This window comes from Mytilus californianus, unplaced genomic scaffold, assembly GCF_021869535.1.
Source record: "Mytilus californianus isolate M0D057914Y unplaced genomic scaffold, xbMytCali1.0.p SCAF_12, whole genome shotgun sequence".
Classification (NCBI taxonomy): Eukaryota; Metazoa; Mollusca; class Bivalvia; order Mytilida; family Mytilidae; genus Mytilus; species Mytilus californianus.
This window is the reverse complement of record NW_026262604.1, coordinates 31,816,698-31,839,764: the sequence shown is the minus strand read 5'-3', so window position 1 is coordinate 31,839,764 and position 23,067 is coordinate 31,816,698. Positions and strand designations below refer to the sequence as shown.

General features: G+C 31.8%; 1 long non-coding RNA gene across 1 annotated transcript; it reads left to right on the top strand.

The window, feature by feature from the left end:
* The first annotated feature begins 16,762 nt into the window (after positions 1-16,762).
* On the top strand, positions 16,763-22,673 carry LOC127721704 (uncharacterized). The gene is made up of 3 exons (XR_007991405.1): positions 16,763-17,899; positions 18,762-18,857; positions 21,527-22,673. It is a non-coding gene; the product is annotated as an uncharacterized LOC127721704 (long non-coding RNA).
* Positions 22,674-23,067: the final 394 nt, after the last annotated feature.

Here is a 23,067-nt window from a genome sequence, read left to right as displayed (position 1 = left end):
CCGGAAATGATATTGTATAACCGGAAGTAGCAAATCATCTCCCTTATTATAGACATAAGTATATACAAACTATATATTTTTGGAATCAGTATGAATAAAGCTATTATATTAAACCGGAAATGACATTTTCGAACTGGAAGTAGGCAATTTTGTTCCTCTTTACAGGCAAAAGTATATATGAACCATATATTTTTGGAATCAGAGTAGAACAGCTATCATATGAGACCGGAATAACATTTTTTAAACTGGAAGTAGGCAATCATCTCCCTTATTTCAAACAAAAGACAATAGAAACCATTAATTTATTGAATCAGCATGACGAAACCTACGATTCTACGCCCAAAGGATCTTTGTGTAAACCAGAAGTAGTTTCCTATCAATTATTTAGAAAATTGATGTGGAAAGACCTTCAAGTATTCTCTAATCAATCGGTTTTTAATTATAATTATTTTTTTTTCTTCTTCCGTCAATCCCTTTTTCTTGTGGTATCAAAATGTCTCGCTTAGATATTTTGGATATTTTATCGAACAGTTATTGCGCTTTTAAAACACATTTTGGTACGCCAAAGGCTTTTTTATTGTAAGAGTTATCTCCCCAAACACTGTTTTTCTTGTTATTGTATCTCCTCCCTAACCAAAAAAGATATCGACATAATTATTTTTTATATTAGTTCCTTACATCCTTTTTGGTTGATTTGGATCGAAGCTGATAATCTTATCATACTTATAAGGGTTATCTACCATTACCAATTAAATGTGTCGTTATATTTTTGTAACTCATTAATCGTAAGCCGTATAAACCTAAAGTCCTTTTATTTGAGGTCCTTGGGTCCTAATTTAGAAAATTAGGTCCAAGTCAAAGGTCAAGGTCATGTCCTCAATTTTGTTTTTTGCTTGTGTCTGCATTTTTTCTGATGTTGTTAATGTGATATATTAAAGAATTAGTGCAAAATATTTGCTATATTGTTATGAAGATATGATACATTTGGTCTGAAACAATGCAGTGACATCTTATAGGAGTTATTGCCCCTGAAATGGATGATGATGATGATGATGATGATGATGATGATGATGATGATGATGATGATGATGATGATGATGATGATGATGATGATGAGGAGGATGATGATGATGAGGAGGAGGAGGAGGAGGAGGAGGAGGAGGAGGAGGAGGAGGAGGAGGAGGAGGAGGAGGAGGAGGAATATTCAGCGGCGAATTATATGCATATTCGGGTCGAAAGCATGTTAATACGATATTAATATTAATCCTGCCTTGTACAAGATCGACATGCTGAGTCAATTTGTTAGCGTACTAGTTCAGAAGGTAAGCAGCCCATAGGAAGATATATCACCCTAATTTGTGTTGAAGAAATAAAAAAAAAAGACTGATATAATGGAGACATGGGTGAATATTCATTAACTTTAACTAACAAGAAAAACAAAACGAACGTACCAGTTTATGTGAATAAATAAAGATAACAAACACCGTAAAAGAAATGATTTCAAAGGTTTCAGCATTTTTTATATTACAAACCACGATATCAGATAACGACGTCGTAGGAATTAAAATGACGTTAAATGTATTTTTTGACATTTTTTTATCTAAACTGTCTTGATCATTACTAATTAACGATAGCATATTACATTACAAAATTTATATTGTGGATAGTATATACTATGAGGATGTTCCATGTTCTTAAGTTAAAAGTTTTGCAGCAATTAATATGTTATCCTTTTTTACTCGGACGTTGGGCGCTTTACCGGAGACGTAGTGATAATCAGATCTTAAATATTTTTATTTTGTTTTTGACATCCCAATAGTTTGGCCTGGTCGCTTTAGTGACTTTACGTGACGAAATCCGCATATGAATACACATAAATACCGTAAATGTTTTAGTGTAAATTCATTGGCCAAAATATAATGTGTGCGACTATATGAATGTGCATCAATTCAAACTGTAAAATAAGAAGTTTCTTTTTAGTATTTAAACTATCTCCCTGAACACGTCACTTTAATGACGTCACAATTAAATTGATTCGACAAGGCTGTTTTTTTTTTATTCAGTTTATGATAGCAATTTTAACCTATGAAGCGTCGACAATGTGAAAAACATTATGTCATGCATTTTTGATTTAACAAATTGTAAATTTTCTTTTCCCTCTTTATCAATTTTCCTGTATAGTTTCTCTTTAACACTTATTGTTTTAAAATGAGAATTCAAAACTTTGATAATTTTTTGCATTATCAGTTAAAGGCAAAAATCAACAAGTAGTTATGAATCAATTTTTAAATTTATAATTGCTGGTCATTTTTTTTTATTTGTGTGGGAAATACATTTTCAACTACACTAGGATATGTGAAAAATAAATGTATGGACGGATTCCTTAAACATTTGAAGGTAAAAAAGGAGAAAAAAAAAGAACAACACTAATGAAGGAGCTAAATCTCGTATTAGTCCTGCAGATCGATGACAAAATTGTCGGTTTGATGATAAAAGCAACAAATTTGGCACGGTAGTAGTGCTAAATTTTTAAAACAATATTAGAAATGGACCACCTTGAAATTTCAATAAGGTGGACTTATTCAACGTGGTTGCCATAAAATATCAAAATAAACAAATATCCCTTATATGAGGTTAAACAGTTTTAAATTTTCTGTTATTACGTGAATTTTAAGTGTTTCTTCACAGTAGCATAGTGGTTAAACAACAGCTGCCGCGGAAATTTTGACAACACCAAGAGTCCAACTACTGTATCGAAACAAAGTACGACGATTTCAACATTGCACCATTTTCTAAGTCTAATTTGGCAAATATGCTATAAGATATATGCCTTTTCTTTATGTTCTCTGATACTTTAAGCAACATATTATGATGCAGCACAACTGTTCGTATTATTGCTTTAACTTTAAAATATATAATATTCAACAATTCTTACCATATAATAGGATATGCATATTTCCTTAATACTAACCAAGAGCTCACATTATTTATAACCATGTTTTTCATACTTACCTCTAATGATAATCGTTTGAGGTACCTGCATCCCGTCAATTGTCTAACCATAAATGCATTTGTGGGCTTTGCTCATTGTTGAAGGCCGTACGGTGACCTATATATATTAATTATAATATATGTGTCATTTGATCTATGGTTGAGAGTTGTCTCATTGGCATTCATACCACATCTTCTTTTTATATTCCAACCGGGTATAGTTAGACAATTGTGCTACTCTATCCCTAAACAATAAAACAAGTTCACAAAAGAATAAAAAAAATGGCTAGAGGCAGATCATAATGAAAACACTACGTATGTCTGTACAGCATACCACGCATGTAGAGCCAAGGCAAATGGTCATCCGGCTTTATAATCAGTCAGCATTGAATAATATTATACGAAGAGAACAAATTTGTCACAATGATTCGACATTCTATGAATACAAATCAGCAATGTGTTAATTATCACTTATGATCAATCGTGTTTTGCTTTTGCAAAATCGTAACAGTGGAACTGGGCAAACATATTTCTAGCAGTACACAGAGTAGTTTTGTTTCAGGTCTTCATAATGAAATGGCATCGTTGAGAATCTTAGTGATTGGTTACAAAACAGTGTTTTTTTTTTGTTGGATATTTAGCCAATTACCAACACTGTTCTTCATTACCTTTCTGTTGATTATTGAATTACCATGCCAGTCATTTTACTATTATAACCTAAACCTAACAGCAATATTATAATTTAAATGTTTATGATGGGTCATGTGAAATTATGGCTGGGTTAATACAAGCCAATTTTTAAGAATATAACAAAGTTGGGATATTTTCCTGAGACGACTGCATCTGCAATAAACTAGTTGTCGAAAACTAAAAAACGCCTTGTTACACGAAATTGTTACACGGTTTTTGATATAAATAAAACGTTTAATCATCCTGTCGAAACTGAAAGTATTGTTGATCAAAACCTCAGCTACGTTGTGTTTTTGAAATTAGAAGACAGAACGTCATTCAGATAAGTTTACTATGCTGCAATGTGCTGTTTCTACAAAACATCTACGGAGGATCAGATCAAATCAGAATTGCAGAATAAAAAGACTAATATGACAACCATAAATAAGATGTGTCTGTCCTGCAATTAAGCGATATAATAGTAAAAACAAGAATTGATACATTACGGTAATCAACGATAGACAAACCTTTGAACTTTATTAAAGCTCTATATCTCTTACCGGATTTGTAATAACATAAGAAACACGACGGGTGCCACATGTGGAGCAGGATCTGCTTACCCTTCAGGAGCACCTGAGATCACCCCCAGTTTTTGGTGGGGTTCGTGTTGCTTAGTCTTTAGTTTTCTATGTTGTGTCGTCTGTACTATTATTTGTATGTTCGTCTTTTTATTTTTGGCCATGGCGTTGTCAGTTTGTTTTCGATCTATGAGTTTGACTGTCCCTCTGGTATCTGTCGTCCCTCTTCTATTGCTTGTAGTATAACGCATAAGTATTTGTTGTTATATGTTTTCAATTGTATACAATGTATTTATAAACAGAGAGGCCAACCTTCTTCTCCCTTTCAAATAAAACGAAAAGAAGGTAATAATTAACCTCCTTGGAACATTAATCAAAGTACAGTACAAAAATCATCCTAATTTACGCTGATTAAATTTCGCGTTTTTCTTATCCTCCAATTCAGTTCTCCTAGAATTTTAGAAATACGCAAACGGATAATAATTCCCCCATGGAAATTTCCCTTCTACATTGATTATTAACGATTTAATCTGGTTGAACATGGCAGCTTTTTGGAAGAGAAGTTTTTGTATTTATTTTTGCAACAAAATGAAAATTAAATTAAAATAGGAATATGAACTGTTAATGTTAGATATTGGTGTAGGTAGGACAAATGATTATTGCCTCCCACCCCCACCCCCCCCCCCCCTTTTTGAATGATGTTCAAAGCTCAAAACACGGGGTTTGCTTAATAGTTAGCTGTCATATCTTTCAAGCATATTCTGAACGAGAACACATTGATAATACATCGATAAGGGTAGGTTCTGCATAGCTGGTCAATGAGATTATTGGTACAAAGTTAAGACTGAAGCTGGGAAAAGAATAGTATTAGATGGCGACGCAATTAGAAAAGAGTGTGAAACACACAAGACAATATAAACTTACCGTTTTCTTTACATGCTCTTTTATCTTTCACTCTCTTGTATTTTTCTTCTTCTCTTTTTCACACTTCTTAGCATAAATAATGTTAAATTGATTCATATCTTTACCGAGTTTGTACACGACGGGTGCCACATGTGGAGCAGGATCTATGTACCCTTCCGGAGCACGTGCAATCCCCCTTAGGTTTTGGTGTGATTTTTTTTTTGCTCAGGCTTTAGTTTTTTATTTTGTGTTTTGTTAACTGTTGTTTGTCATTTTGTCATTTTCTTTTTTAACCATGTCGTTGTCAGTTTATTTTTTGACTTATGAGTTCGAATGTCAGTTTGGTATATTTAGCCTCTCTTTCACCAAATACTTGTAATCATTCTCCAATCAGATTTGTGAGATATCCTTTAAATATCTATCGAATCTGGAGTTTTATATACAACCAAAAGTATCAATAAAAAAATCGATAATGGAAAAATAATAACATTGTGTTTATGATTAAATGCTAACGATTTTTTTTTCGATAGCACATAAATTCAGAGTATCCTTTGACACTATTTGTTTGCATCAGCTGCCTCCTAAAAAAAAGTTTAGATATAGCCATGGATAAATGATACAGATATGAAATTGTACGAAAACGTTTGGCTTATTTGTTTTAGTCCTATTGGATTAGACATTCTTCAATGTTAAATGCATTTTCATGACCATTCACGATGAAGGGTTTTTCCTTAAAGCAGTAGCACTGAGCATCGAATCTGTCTTATCATACATTTATATTGGGTTTGCGTAAGACTAAAACATTATTAACATCATGATTTGTCACTACTTTGTCTGCAATATTGCGTCGTTGTATATAAGATCTTTCGTACAATGTAAAAGCATGATTTATGCAGAAGAGTCATATGTGAATGATAACGATTTTTCATTATCACAAATTGATCGATCCTGATCAGAGTGAGACTAGTGTTTGACAATACTAGTCAATGACTCGCATGTTTTGTTACAACCATTGAATCAATATAGTTGCCGTCTTTGATCACTAGGAACTGCGATTTGTGTCGCACAAGAAGCTGCATTCACTTTCCTATCTACATATTTATCGCGAAAAATGTCATATAATATGTGTGTACTTGTTTATTTGTGTCTAAATTTATGGTCCGTATATTTGCATCGTTAATTTTCAATTGTATCGCTGTAAAACTAAACGTCAATATTTCGCCAGGGAAAATGTTTTAAAGTTCTTTTATTTGTTACATACTTTAGAACGAACCTGATTCACCACAGATGAATTATAATTATGATGGGAGTCATTGCTTTCAAACTCTTTTTAGGTAATTTATCAATATTATAATTTTTTTAGATACAATTGTACATTGGTGAAATCGAGTTATTCCTCTTTAATCACAAGCAGAATACAAGTCTCGAGCGTGTGTTATAGTTTGTCAGTTTTATACAAAAGCATATTGTTTTCTAAAGTTTTCAATATGGCGCATATGAGATAATCCACAATTTCAAGTGAAGTTGTGTTTCTCAGTTAATAGTTTCATGTATAGTTTTTTTTTCATGTTTTGCAGTGTTTAGTTTAATGTATTGTTTTGTGTAGACTGTTTTAAATCTTTGATTCATTTTTGTTTTTGTTTGGTCAAAGTATTTATTTTTTATCTTTAACTTATAGTTTTTCATTAGACTCTTTGTAAATTATGCCTCTGTCTACACACACATATATAGACATATATATATATATAATGACTAGATAATAGCCAACGTTATATCTTACGGGGCGATTGATCATAAAATTATGATTCAGTACACTACAAACTATAATATATAACAAGTCTAAAAGGGTACAACATCACCAAAAAATAATAAAATCATGAACAAATTTTAGATATTTCAGATAACTAATATCCTTCATCAGTAAGATGTAAAATGAATCTATCTTGACATGTGGTAGTCAAACTGAAATAAAAATCTTGAACGCTATACAAATTATCAATAATCAATACCCTGGTAATTTTTTTTTCCAATATTGATGTTTGGGAGGAGGAATACATTTCTTAAAACTGTAAGACTCCAAAACGGAAGCCTGAGTTACTGGAATCAAGTGGTGGTAGGGAAAATGAGTGACACATTCTATGTTTTATTTTTTTATAAGGGCATAAATGAAAACACGGATCATATAAACCCAAAGGCAAATATAATACAAGCCCAAACGAAAAAAATATAAATAAATCTAAATTGAAAATAACGTTCAAACCCATGATTCTGTTGGATAAAAACTGCAATTTTTATACGTGTGCATGCAAAACAAATTTCTTGGTAGAGGGGTCTTAATACAGCACAAACAACATTTTCCAAATACAGCACAAACAACATTTTCCAAAAGACAAAAAAAAATAGAAAGTATATTTAAACAAATCGCATTTGACTAACAGGTCGAACAACGGATGTTCTTAAACCTTGCTGACTGCCAATGACGATGGCCAAATAAAGGGATCACAAGATGTAGCAAATGGATCTTAGATATTAATTTAATACCAAACAGGAAACAATAAGCTTGCGGAAAAGATGGTATACCGCAAACATGAGGTGCAAAAATTTGTACACCATATCCAGATTTCGACAATTAATGTCTCTCCAGTGATGTAAGGAATCGAAACGGTATTTAAAAGGCCATATAGCAACAATCAACATATAATCTCATTAAAATAAACATCAGACTACATAATTATCAGTCATGTTATACCAAAGAAAGAAACTACCTAATTCAAATACACGTCGTAAGAATATCGCCTTTCACATTATAGAGGATAACAAATTCTAAAACGGGGATACAGAACGTAGATAACAGAGATAGTGACTTTGGATGCACCAGCTACGTACTCTAGAACTGGTGGATTATATGAGTTAGATTAAAAAAAAAGATTTATCATAAACATAAATAATAACACCAAAACAATAACAACAGAATATGAAACAGTAAACACAGAAGTCAATAAATATATTGGATAACAAATATTCGTAATTAGTATGGGCATACTTTTGAATGGATCCCAAATTAGAAATTTGACACTCCATGATCGAAAATATTGATGTCAACAATTCCTATTTTGGAGATGAACACAGTTCCCAATTTTAAAAGAAAATCATTGGTGTTCTCCAACGCCATCATCATACAAAATATCATGCTATAACGTGTTTCTACAGCAATCTTATGTTGTACTTGTGATTTGTAAGAAGTAAAAGGATTTACAAAAAAAGTGTTTCTGAAATCATTTTCATTCGCAACTGAACAAAGAATTTCATTTCCCGTTTAAAACAACACTGTCGCATACATTTTTTTGTCTTATTCATCTTATTCATCTTTAAATATACTATACAAATGTTAAAATTACGATTCGGTCCCAGTGCTTAAAATCCCTCGATCCTTTATGGGTTGATTTGGCATACATAAATAAAATACAAAAATAAGTAAGCAATGAACGAGGTTGCTAAATGTGATATATGCTTTTTTGTGCGTCTTTCTTTAATATTTGTTTGCTTTTGTTTTGATTAAGGTTGTGACACGGTGTTGACTGCTCTACCCCTATTTTGACATTTTTACCTATTATGTCTGTTTGTTTTATTACCGCATCGTTGTCAATATAATGGAATTTTATGCGACTTTCATTCAAGTGAGAGGTTTAGCGCTATAAAACCAAGCTCAATACACCATTTTCTACATAAGAAAATGCCTGTACCAAGTCAGGAATATGACAGTTGTTGTCCCATCGTTTGATGTGTTTGTGCTTTTGATTTATGCCGTTTTGAATTTTCCTCGGAGTTCAGTATTTTTGTTATTTATTTTTTTTTCATTTCAATGATAACAAAATACCTGACAAAAATATGCAGCACACATTAAAAAAGTGTTGTTTAATTATAGATTTTGAATAAACAAATCAGTTTCATACATGCTTATAACTTCAAATGAAAAAATATTAATTACAAATTATCAAGAGTTGTTGCTCTTGTTCCTCATATTTTGTTCGTTACATGTGACGATAAGTTGTTTTCAGTTATTTTGATAACACTTGATATTTGTATTATCATTTTGCTGTATTTTCAAGGAAGGTCGTTTTAAAAAATAAGAGGACTGACATCTCCGTCTTTTTTATGTATAATTATTCTTTTAAATGGAAGAGTTGTGAGTAAAATATCTGCAACACTTTTTTTTCATTTTTGAATAAACACAGAACAATTTATCTATACTCCTTTTGGAGATCGTGCGATTTCCCCGGGTTTTGTTTGTTCCCTTTATTTGTCCTTTCTTAATCGATTTAGGAGATTTGAACATGGGTAAATTACTGTTGTCTTAATTGGTTCTTATAATATTGCCTGAAATTTCGAGAAAAAAACCCATATTTTTATGGTTATAGTATGAACATTAAACCATCAAGATGTTGTCTTTTTAATCAATGGATATAGTCATAAACATTTCAGAAAGGTCATTGTACAATTCTTTTGCGTATGCGTTAGTGGGATGGGATCTTTTGAGTCAACGGCTTTACCAATTCCAATATATTCTTGGTTCAATTCATTAAGCATATCCATTTGACAGCTAAATAGCCATGTTTTCTGTAGCAAACATATATCCGCAATTTTATTTACATCATTAAATAATAGTCCACAAGTATTTACATTTTTACAATTAAAAGATAAAACATTCAGGCACTGTCTACTATTTACATCTGTATTTTCATCTTTGCTACTTTTCATCATAATGGCGGCTGTCTGAGGCTTTTTTGGTATAAAAAATGTTCTGAATTTGTTTTCTGATTTTTGCTTTGATCTCTGTAATAAATAGGTTGTCCTTCGGTAAGTGGAGCATTGCTCTTGTTCAATCCTGTAAAGCCATACTGTGGAGTTTCTGAATGACGGGCTGTTTGAATATTATGGTCATGTGCAGGGGGCGAATTTAAGCTTTTTGTGTACTGTCCAGCCGGACCAGTGGACTGAAAATGTACTGATCAGGCTTTAAATTTACTGGTCCTGCAAAAATGACATCCATTTGACAAATATGACACCCATTTGACAAAAATGACACCCATTTGACAAAAATGACATCAATTTGACAAACACTAATATAAATGATAGATGTTTAATTTTATTTTCATGCTTTCTTTTACATATGTTAGACAAGCAAGTGTTTTCTTCTCGTTTTGGGCTGTTCTGATTGATCATGAGCAACTACAGAATCTAACTTAAAATTTGAAGATCCCGTTACAAAAATACATTTCTTATCTATAGGTCTGTCGCAGCAAATTTTTCACATGTTATACAATTCAGTTCATTGCGATCGACTATATAATTTAACCATTCGCGAACTTTTTCCAAGGATTTATGATATTTACGTTTCCTTTTGTCATTTCATAAACTTAATTCCTATCTTCCTTTTTTTTTGTCCGGTGGTTTAACTTTTCAAAAAATTTCCACATTTTGTGTTGTTGTGAAGTAACTTGTTCAATTGTAATACTTAGTACCCCAAGTATTGTGTAATTGATTTTGAAGAATTTTTTGTAACCAACCCGAGATTGCGATGCAATCAGTGATTTTTATCGACAAATTTCTACTGGTTCGTCGGACCACCAGCCGACAAAATCTACTGGTCCGACGCAAATTTTACTATCTCGGACCACCGGACCAGTGCTGATTTCGACCCCTGGTCATGTGGCAAGTTCTGAGTTGTTTTGTGCATGTTGATTCCGTCGTTCTGCTGTTGTGACTGGTTCCTTTCTTTATCAATATTTCCTGTGTCTTGTTCTAATTGTACTGTTATGATGTTGCTATTATTACTATATTCTTGATATTCATTACAATCAGGATAGTAGTGATGGTTGTAAGACCAGTTATCATGTTGATAATAGGGGTAATGGTAACTCTGCTGCTGACTACTGTAGTAAATGTCTTGTTGACTATGAGTTGGAATAGAGGGATAGTCATAGTATCCATAGTTGTATGTTTCAGCAGGAGTATTGTTTACATTTTCTTCTAGTCTTATTAGATGTTCTATTTTTTTGTCTACCTTTCTTAATATATATCCTGAGACTTTTTCCTTTATAGCATTGGCTAGACTATCGTTGTTGCTTCTTGTTGAAATTGAGTCTGACCTACTATTCTCCTGCGTTTCATTGTTTCTATTCGTTGTGTTGTCTTCATTGTTGATCTTGTGATATAGGGACTTGACTGTTTTTTGAAGCTCATTATTTCTTGCTTCAAGTTTATATAGCTGTAGTACAGTCTAGTTTTGTCTTTGGATTGATCATTTACGACAGCTTCTTTTAAACGTAGTTGTTCCTCTCGTTTTTTCAGTTTAAGTTCTTGTTGTTTTAATTCTTGTTGCTTAGTTTGTTGTTTACCATTGGTGTAGTAGACATCTTTTCTTTTTCTGATATGACTGTTTGTGGTGTATTGTTCACTTGGTCACTTGCTGTCTGTATAGTCTGTTGTAGGCCACTGCAGAAGTTGTTTTTGCTTGCCATAATGGTTGTTGTGTCAACATGACTTACATCCGTTTGGTGGTCAGTTACTTCGTCGATCTTTCTATTATTTTCTACTGGTGTTTGAATCTCACAAAGAGTTCGTTGTTCTTCCATTGCATGGCAGCTGTAACATTGATCAGAATTTGTGTTGAAGCACTTGTTGTGAGAAATGTGGTTGCATGTTGGACAAGCTTGTTTGTCATCAGTCATTTCATCATTGCACACTAGACATTTTTCATCATCTATCGTCTCCTCTTTTAATAAAACTTCAGCAGCCGTCATAGCATACGGTACAGCAATAGGTTGCTTGCTACATGTTTTACAACAACAGTCAATATGTAGTAGGTTTGAATTTATGTGAGTGATAGTTTTTCACAAGAGTAATGTACCCAGTTACCATTTATACACTGTAATGCCCTAGTTTTGCAGTTACGTTTACATTTCAAGCATTTAACAGGGTTAGAGTCAATAGAAGCTGTATTATTCGCTTCTACATTCCTTAGGCTATGTTCAAGCTTGTCTGCTAGTAATTTATTGAGGTTATCTTTGTCTATTTTTATGCCATTCAGATTAATGTCTTTTTGTTTTTTGGGGATATACAAGTACCCGGCCACGTCCAATCTGTGTTTTTATGTTAGATGTATTTCTAATTGTATCCATCTGATTAGTTATGCCTTTTTCAACTGATTTTTATAGTTCGTTCTTATGTTTTACTGTTACACCACTGTCCCAGGTTAGGGGGAGGATTGGGATCCCGCTAACATGTTTAAACCCGTCACATTCTGTATGTACGTGCCTGTCCCAAGTCAGAGGCTTGTAATTCAGTGGTTGTCGTTTGTTGATGTGTAGCATAATTGTTTTTCGTTCATTGCTTTGTACATAAATTAAGCCGTTAATTTTCTCCATTGAATTGTTTTACATTTGTCATTTCGCAGTCTTTTATAGCTGACTATGCGGTATGGGCTTTGCTCATTGTTGAAGGCCGTACGGTGGCCTATTTGGTTTCTTGTGGAGAGTTGTCTCATTAGCAATCATACCACATCTTCTTTTTTAAAACACTTACATTTTATGTACAAGTATCGTTCACATTGTATATATTGTTGTTTGTCCCATCTTATAAATTACTTGTACAGTATTTATTCGTGATGTTAACAATCTAATGTAAAATGTAAGGATAGACGATTTGGGTTGAGACGTACATACATATAGTGTTAAGCTGATGAACGATTCATTTCATTATTAGTTATATATGAAATTTAATTTAAATGTTATTGTCAATGGGAATAAAATGGGGCGGATGTTATAGTGTGAGGTTTTTTTTAAATGATGGATTTATTTTTGTGGGGCGGTGGCAGGTCTTATTTAGTAGTATGCTTTTTATAACATAGCATTTTTCTGATTCTTTACTGCTGTACAGTAGGTTTGTTTCTCCTTTAAAAAAAATTATTAACTGTCAAAACAAAAGGAGCATGAAATGAAGTTTAAGATTAAAAGTCCCCTGCACTCAAGGCTGGTTTATAAAGATCCAGTAATTTCTAATTTAACACTAGAAGGTTGATGCAGAACGTTTTCCGAACAGAAAATTTGCATTACTATGTTTTTGGTGATTTTTTGGAAAACATGATATTGCCCTTCACTTAATTACAATTATAAACTAGAAAAGGTTATCTTTTAAAGTCAAGAATACCTTTTTTCTTATTAAATTTGTTTTGTAAAAACCCTGACAATTTGTCGAAAATCCCGGACAGTTTCACAGTTGCTCTCGAAAAAGCCCGGACAATAACAAACATTGATTTTTTGGGGTTAAATACATGGAAATTGTTCTTCTTTGTTCCTCAAAACATGTATAGTGTTCAAAATTAGATGGGTAGTCATGTAAAAAACTTTTATAATTACGAAAAAGCAGTTAATTGATCTTATCGCATGTTTTATCACTCGAAAAAGCCCGATATACACTCAAAAAAAAAAACGGACCGATCCACTCGAAAAACCACGATCCTAGCCGGACACTATACCTACTGAAATTAATATTTGATAGACATTAGTTGTTATAGGAAACTATATCAAGTTTGTTTTTTTATGAGTGACACACTTTTGCATAAGCTACAAACAAATGTAAGAAAAACAACGAGCTCATACAACTGACACAATCAAATGAAAACAACAAACGAAACGAGTAGATACCTATATTTATATTCCAAACAGTCATGTTTTTTAGAAAATTGTGTGATAAATATAAAAAAAGAAGATGTGATATTATTCCAAATATGACAGCTCTCATCAAAGGACCAAATGACACAGAAATTAACAACTATAGGTCACCGTACGGCCTTCCACGATGTGCAAATCCCATACCACATATTCAGCTATACAAGGCCCCGAAATGACAAATGTAAACCTGGTTTTATATATAGCAAGGCAAGCTAAACCTCCTCTGGTATAACCGTTTTTATAGTTCCGTTAAAATGTGATTAGGATTGTTGGATTGATTGTTGCTTGCTTTGCGTCTAGAGCAAATTGCTTGATTTAGATATATGATAAACATTCCAATATATTCTATATATGTTGGAAAACGCGAGTTTCAATTTTAGGAAAGACCATTTCACTGTGATAAACGTACATAACCTACCGCATTGATATGAAAATAAGGAGGTGTGGTATAATTGTCAATTAGACAACTATCAACCAACATGCAAATGAAGTGGATGTAAGCAATTATGGGCAACAGTACAGCCTTCAACAATGACAAAAACAAGTTCCTTAGTTTGATTAGGGGAATATAAATTAAATCATAAACTACAAACGAGCGTCATGCATTAAAGTGTAAACATCCATTTGGTTGTTAAATATCTAAAATTAATATCAATAAAAATTATTAGCTTCATGACAAAAAAGATAGCTATTGTTTTATCAATTTAAATCGCTTTCAATCAGTGATGTAGTAATTTTGGTTATATGCTATCTGATTCTATCTATCTCTTTTGACCATGTCAAAATAAATGTCTCTGCAAAGGTCTACCGGGCAATACATTTTTTTCGAAAATCCTTGCATATTAAATTTTAACAGGTTAGATTCTCCAGGTCTTACCTCAAACTGTGTGGAAATTCACAACTTTTATGTCCAATTTAAAATAAAATGTTTAAAGATTTCACAAAGATATGTTATACCAAGTGTAATTTGATCAAGACATCTGAAAAGCCTTGTTAGTGAACTGTACGAATCAGAAAATAACAACCAGATTTAAGCTTTGTTGATAATATACGTCTTATGGCTAAATGATTCAAACTACTAAATTAGGGTTGCTTTTTAATTAAAAATGTATATCAGATATATATAAACAGTAAATATTCATCGACATTTTGATTTTAAGATTTAGATTAACGCCATATCCATAGTTGTTATACAATATCGATTGAAAAATTTCTTTCTATTTACAAATTTACTTGAAGAACAATCAAATGACACACGCACTATTTAATCGTGGTAAATATGATAAGAAAGACAACTCTGCATCTTTTCAAACAGAAAAGCAGGAAATATTAATTTACTCTAAAAATGGAATTTAATAAACTCTTGCATACCTTGAACTACCAATCTATTAATATTGAATCTGTTGTAAATGGCAATAACAAAAATCCTTTTACATTCTTATTCGATTCGTAACATTTATCATTCTATTACGGTATGTTACAGTTTCAGTGAATGTCAAGACTGGATAACAACCCATGCTTCTGGAAAAAATCTCGTTCTGCCCACACTAGCCAAGCATCCGTCAAAATATTTCCTCGATTCTCTAAATTTGTAATAGTATTCCCAAACAACTGTCTGGAAACACATGATTTACTCATTAGTTATAATTTGCTTGAATTGGTACTTTGTGTCTTTTTTTGTTTGAATTAGTAGTTTTTGTTTTGTTTTTCTGTCGTTCTGATGAATCATGCAAATTTTAATCGTTTTTTTTTTCTTCAGTCTGTCCTTATTGTGTGCTGTTTCACAACGTCCCAGGATAGGAAGGGGTTCAGCGCTCGTAATAATGATTAACTCCAACACATTAATTTTTCGTATGTTGAAGTAAGAAGTAATGCTATGGTATATTTGTAATTATACATGTCATTAGTCGTGGTTTTCGCATTGGGGTTAACATTATGTCTTAGCATTACTGCAAAAAAAAGTCGAATTTAAGATGTAAGGAAAGAGGTATGACAAACTTACCCTGTTATCATGATTCTATTATTTCCACTTATAGCGTCAAAATCCGAGTGTCCATATAATTTTTGTGATTATCGTAATTAAAAAAAAATCAATCAACATGTTTCTGTATAATATTCGGCGATAAACTTTGCTAGATTGAAGTTATTTTGATACAAAATTTTCAATGTTAAATATTTTATAAATGCATCGACGGACGTAAACAAATCTAATAAAATTATTCAAAACAGTCGTTTTTGAATAAATGCTCAAATTGTGTAATGGATTTATTAATTTCTGTTCGTCTTATGAGTTTTGATTGTCGCAATGGTATCTTCCTCCTCGTTTTGATAGTGATAATTGATTTCCTCCTAAATGTAACAAGCTCAAAATGAAATTAGTCCCCACTCTTACCCCAAAACAAGACATTCAAATTTTACAGTTAAGTCGGTATTATACTCATGTATAACAAAATAAAACTGTAGATTATTTAAGAGCCAATCCGCCAGAAAACCATGCAATAATCAGAAAATCGTCCAAATCGACAATCACAACTTGACAAATTTTTATACATCATCTTAATCCTTGACATAAAATAAAAGAATTTGACCACTTAATTTTTCCCAGAATCGTATCTATTTTAAGCAACAGCCTCATTTGCATAATTCTGTAAATTCATAATGAAACCAAGGAAAAATCCAACTTGTTTATGCCTTTTAAGAATGACCCAGAAGCATATTAAATGGGGAAGTTGAGTTTTTAGAGTAATGTCAGCTGAAACTCATCCATTTTACTATGTTATGATCAATACAAATGAAAATTTAAACGATTTGGCACATTGCCAGGAGCAGGGACACAAAGGCGGGGTTTTTCATACATGACTTTACGTGGTTTTCATTCGCTTCTATCTTGCAAGACCCATTCCGGATATGTTTGCAACTTATATCGGTTTTAACTATGGGGTATGTTTTATATCAAAACAAAATATTAAGCTTGGCAAATGACTATTATATGTTAATTTATGCCTTGGAAGAATGGTGATTTTAGTCCCAAATTGACACATTTTGATTTTGATTTTAATTAAATTCTAAACACAATTGGTACTAAAATGGCTCATAAAATCATTCGAACAAGTAAAATCAATTTGCCTGAAAAATGAAATAAGACGTATTTGTACTGCAAGTCCAAAAATCAATAAATTGTCTGAAACCAGGGAGTCCATCTTTTATGCTCTTCCATTGACTTATCTCCCTTGGGTAAGATCTCAAATATGTCAGCTCCCATTGATGGTTTGGCAGACAAATGTTTACAGTGAAGTTTGTGACTTTAAAATTCTAGGATGAGCATGTGGGCTATCCCAGCCTTATACATCTACATATTACAAACTAATTAAGATATCTGAATGCACTAAAGACCAAAATAGCATTTCCAAAAAAAATAATTAAAATGTACTGCCAAGAAATTTGACAATCATGACAATAATTTAGTGAATAAACATGATAAATATTGATTGGAAAAATAATTCCATGAACAGCAAAAAGTGTTTTTAGATTTCAACGAGCAAAACAAAAGTATTCTAAATCATTCTTCGTAAAAAAAAGGTGAGTGAGTGGAACCACCTTGCTCGCACCAAAATTGAGATTGAGAGTGTCAAAACTGCTCTGGCGCACCATCAATAAATCAACGACACTCTCTCTACCGTGGTATTGAAACCAGCATTGGTAACCAAACATATTCATACAGATACAGACTACCATTCATCTACATTAAGGAAGTCTGAATAATACTGAAAACTATGGTGTAGAATTTCCAACAGGACTCCTTATTTTATATAAGACAAGGAGTGGTTTATTTTCCCATGGTTGTTACATCATCTTGTATTTGAATATGCTTGAAGTACAGGGACTTTTATGGAATTCATTGACATGATAGTCAAGCAAGATGTCAACATCTCGTCCAACCCTCTTCAAGCAAAGCCAAAGCTGACCAAGGATCTTCACCCTTTCAAAGCAGGCTGTATACAGGACGAGTTATTCCAGTAGGAACAGGTACAAATCTTACAATCAATTTTCATTTGTTCCATATAGTCAATCTGAAATTAGGGAACCAACAATTGATACATTAGCTAGATTAAAAAGGGGGGGGGGGGGGTGGGTGTTGAAGGGGCATGTGAATATTCTTTTACACCTGACCTGTTTCTAAGACATCTTATTTATTTCCTATGGCAAAGTGCAAGCAAATAATTTATATCTGTATATACATTGTTCTGTCTTGGGACCATTTGATTAAAAAAGCAAGGGGGGGGGGTTAGAATGGTCAAAATATTTATGTCCTTGTCAGCTTAGGACAGAATTTTAATTTTCAAGCTATTAACCAGGGTACAATATATATTTATTTTCTGCTTTAAAAAATCAATTTATAGACCAGAATCATGATAATAATCAAAATCTATTTCAACATATTCAACGTTTAGCAGGTCAGGTTTTTATTCTCTTCCCCTAAGTTATATTTTCAGTTCTTACTGGAAGTTGTTCAGGTCTTTGTCTACTAAAAAAACTTTTATCTCGTGGAAAAGCCTCCTACAAATACATGTTTTACATACAACAAACTGTACATGTAACACTAGACAACTTTATCCAGAGAATAATATTTTTTTAATGAACTAATAGGCCATGGAGACTAAAAAAATCAAAAGCATTGCAAACTTTTGTAAAGTTTAATTTTAGGACCCTACATGTACATGTACATGTATGTAGATTACTTATAGAGGCCTTTTTAAAAGAAAAAACTTACATTTAAACTACATGCACAGTGATGCTACACTACCCTACATTTCCTGTCTGATATATTTTATTTCATGTAAAACAAAATTGAAGAATTATTTAATAGTTTAACACTTTTTATTTTTAGGGCTATATATATGCAAGCAATGCTCAATTAAGATGATTTTTTGTAAAAGTGACAATAGCCAGGTCAAACTAAATACATGTATAGAAGAAGATATTGGTAAGTTATTATTAAATTATATAATAATTTAACTGTTTGTATAACATGGTAATCATACAAAGTATATGTAATCACTTATATAATAACATAATTATACAATTACATGTTATACATTTGTAGATCAGTTTTATTAAACAGGTCTTTGTTAACTTGGTTTTCCCATTGAAAAATTACTTTGCTAATTTTAATTTGTAGTACTATAGTGGGCGGCTCCTATAGTTTCCATTCAATAACTAACAATGACTAATGAACTGTTCATACATTCCATTTCAATTATTTTATTTATTAATACGTATTACTTTTACTGTTAAGTCTGTTTTTTGTGATATCCATTTTACGTGACTCTGTATTTTGTATCCCGTCATACTTTGAACGACAAAATTATTTTATGTCTACCTGTGCGAATTTCAAACGCGCGATTTTACGCCAGTACTTAAAACCTTCCATCCTTTATGGGTGGATTTTACATAGATATATAAAATCGTATAATATAAGCAAAATGAGGATGTTAAATTTGATGTATGCCTTTTTGTGCTTCTTCGTTACATTTGTTTGCTTTTATAGTGATTAAGATGATAACACAATGTTGACTGCTGTACCCCTATTTTTGACAATTTTACCTATTGTGTCTGTTTGTTTTGTTCTTGCATCGTTGTCAATATAATGGAATTTGATGCGACTGTCATACAAGTGAGAGGTTTATTATCTAGCTATAAAACCAGGTTCAATCCACCATTTTCTACATAAGAAAATGCCTGTACCAAGTCAGGAATATGACAGTTGTTATCCATTCGTTTGATGTGTTTGAACTTTTGATTTTGCCATTTGATTGGGGACTTTCCTTTTTGAATTTTCCTCTTAGTTCAGTATTTTTGTGATTTTACTTTTTCAAATATAAAAGGGGGAGATTTTTATTGGTACTTTTGAAGATATTTCACCTGTTCGATTAATTGATTGGTTGTTGGTAATGCTAATGTCCAATGGCAAATAGTTCATGCATGTTTAGGACAAGAACAAATTAAAATAAATACATTATTTGGGTTCTTAATATGCTAAATCTAACAATGTATTTAAATAATTTATGATGTTGCAATTGGGCCCCATTTTAAATTGGTTCACATTGATTTCAAAATGGACCAAATTTTTTTTTTCTTATTTCTACACAACTTGAATTCTTGAGGTTCTTTTGATATACAAAATGCAAATGTTTTATATTTAGATTTTTAATTTTGGTCCGGTTTTCAAATTTGTCCACATTTTAAAGTCCAAAGGGTCCAAATTTTAACTTAGTTTAATTTTAACAAAACTTGAACTCTAATTACAATGAATTAGGGTTCTTTGAATGATAAATAGAAATAATCAAATATCCTGAATATAAATATGTACTTAGATTTATGATTTTGGTCCCAGTTTTCAAGTTGGTTCAAATGGGGTCCATAATTTAACTGTGTTTGATTTCAACAATAATTTTAAAGATGCTGATTCAGCCTGAATCTAACCTGTATTTAGTTTTTGGGCCCTATTTTGAAATTGGTTTACTTTGAGGTCCAAAGGGTCCAAAATTAAACTAAATTTTAAATCTTAATTTGATCTTGGGGTTCTCTGATATGCTGAATCTATTAAACTTTATCTTTATACCATATATATTCTGTGTTAGAAACCTATTCTTTGTCAAATATTTAATCCCATTACAAATTTAGAGCTGTTATACATTGTGTAGCTTGAATGTTCTGTCCATACTTGCATTTTTTCTTCATCTTCCACAAAATTTGTCCTTTTCTGAGATAACTGGTGTTATCTTTTTAAATGAAACTTAAGTGAAAACAAAGCACAATATATGGATGATTATCTGATGTCAAACATTTTCAAAATGGCCACCAAGGATGGCACAAATTTCAACACTGGTTAATTTAATGAAAATTGTTAATTAGGGATAGTCGTGGTAGCTTGACTTGCTAAACAAAGTAAGGTTGTTTTTTCTTCCAAAATGGCAAACATTTTCAAGATGGCCTTATATGAAAATTGACATTAAGGAATTATAGCACTTTTGACATGCCAACAAAACAATGAAATTTTTTTTTAAAGATGGACACAGCAAATAAAGGGTAAAATTTTCAATTTTGTTGAGTTTGATTTTAAAGAATATTGATATTTAGCTGTACTTTGACACAGAGAACAGATATAAAGATGGCCACCATTTCAAAGATTGTCACTAAAAGCGGTCAAATTATCACCATTGTCTGTTTTCAATGTAAAATTATATTGAGAGGTAATTTGACATGCCAAACGAAATGGACGCAATTTTTATTATTGTAAGGATGTTAAGGGCTATGTGGACATGCTTAAAAGGAGTGGATAATAACTATTCTGCAAAAATGATTTGGCTTTAGTTGGGAGAATTTTGTAATTGCATCCACTTACAGTAAAAGTTGTCAATTTTATTTCCTGTCAGTGGTATATATGAAATTAAAAAAAAATGTGGTATGATTGCCAATGAGAACAAATGACATAGAAGTAAAGCTATAGGTCTTCATACGCCATATGGCCTTCAACAATGAGCAAGACCTATACTGCATATATATTCAGCCATAAAAGGCCCCAAAATAAGAAAATGAAAAAATATGAAAACTAACAGCCTGATTTATGTATGTATGTTTTGTGGTTTTCAGATCTAGACTCGCATCTAACCTTTCTGTCAGTGTCAACAACAACTGAACTTTCACAGCAGTCAACATCAGATTGGGAGACTGATAATGTTTCTAACAGAAACAATCTCAACCAACCAAACAAGCAACAGAAACTTTCCGACTTTAAAACATCAGTTAAATCTTCCATGGGATGATGTCTCAAAAAATAACAGTTCATCATTTATGGAGATTTTAATGTTATGGTTTTTCTTTTAGAAGAAAATTAATGTACACTTGTTTTATAGTAAAACCTATAGCCGTTCAAGTATAAAAAAACACATTCAACTTTATTGAAATTTGAAGATTCATATGACTTATTTTAATTCTGTTATCTCCGAGGATGTGATGTAGAGCATTATAGGTACAGTAATCTTAACAGCTATCCAATTTCATTTAAAATTCTTTATAAATTTTGCACTGGTATATATAGACTAAGTAATTTGTTTTTCGTCTAGTTATGGGATTTTTTTTTAGAAGCATTTATGATTTTCATGTTTGCATTGACCACATTGCAGCAACATAGATATAGGTACCTGGCAAATCTTGCCTTGTTAGCATACTAGGCTCGAAGGGGCATAAAAAAATTTCCATCAACAAGTGTCTGTTAAAATCATCTGTTTACAGTTTTCACTTTTAAACCATCATCTTAATAACTTTAGAAGAAGTGTCATACATATACATATGTATACAAAATTTAAACACTTTTCAATATATATATATATATATATATATATATTGATAAAAACTATCAACATGACAAGATCTAAATACCCAACATTTTTCTGAAAAATTGGACATAACATCTATGAGCTATTGTCCCTGAAATGTGTAAATTTACAAATTTTCACAGTTTTCTGCTACTATCCGACAACTATATCAATATATTATAAGAATAAATTGCAAAAGTGGTCAGAAGAAACTTTTTTTTTACAGTCTGAACTTATTCTGAATTGTTTAACTTCTAATTTAAATTGATTGCGTTTGAAATATGTGTTTTTTATCGTTTTAGGTGCACAATTTGTCAATACGATCTATTTCGGCTCCTGGGATCCTCTAGATTTATAATGAATAATTTGTATTTATGTATGATTATTTTCTTAATGTATTAAATGAAACATTAATTATTCTTTTCCATTTGTTGTTATACTTATTTATAAGTCCAGATCCTATCATATGTCAGTAGTTACAAATTAGACGGCAAAATTGAGAAAATTTGAATATGCAGGTTACCCCATTTTGTTGTGGCATATACCAGACACCAACATTATTTGCCGAGCTTGATATTTTTTTTGATTGGGTATATATAGTTATACTTTGCAAGTAGATATGTTGTTTTACAATAATAAACGGGTCTTGGAGTATTTTGGCTCTGAAAGATGACCAAAATCAGCCATTTTGGACATGTAGCTAAATAAGACATATTGAAACAGTTAGATTATACATACACATAATAGACAGCATTGTTAATTCTATGCATTCTTACACTTAAAGTGATGTATTACTAGGAACAACTATCAAAAAAT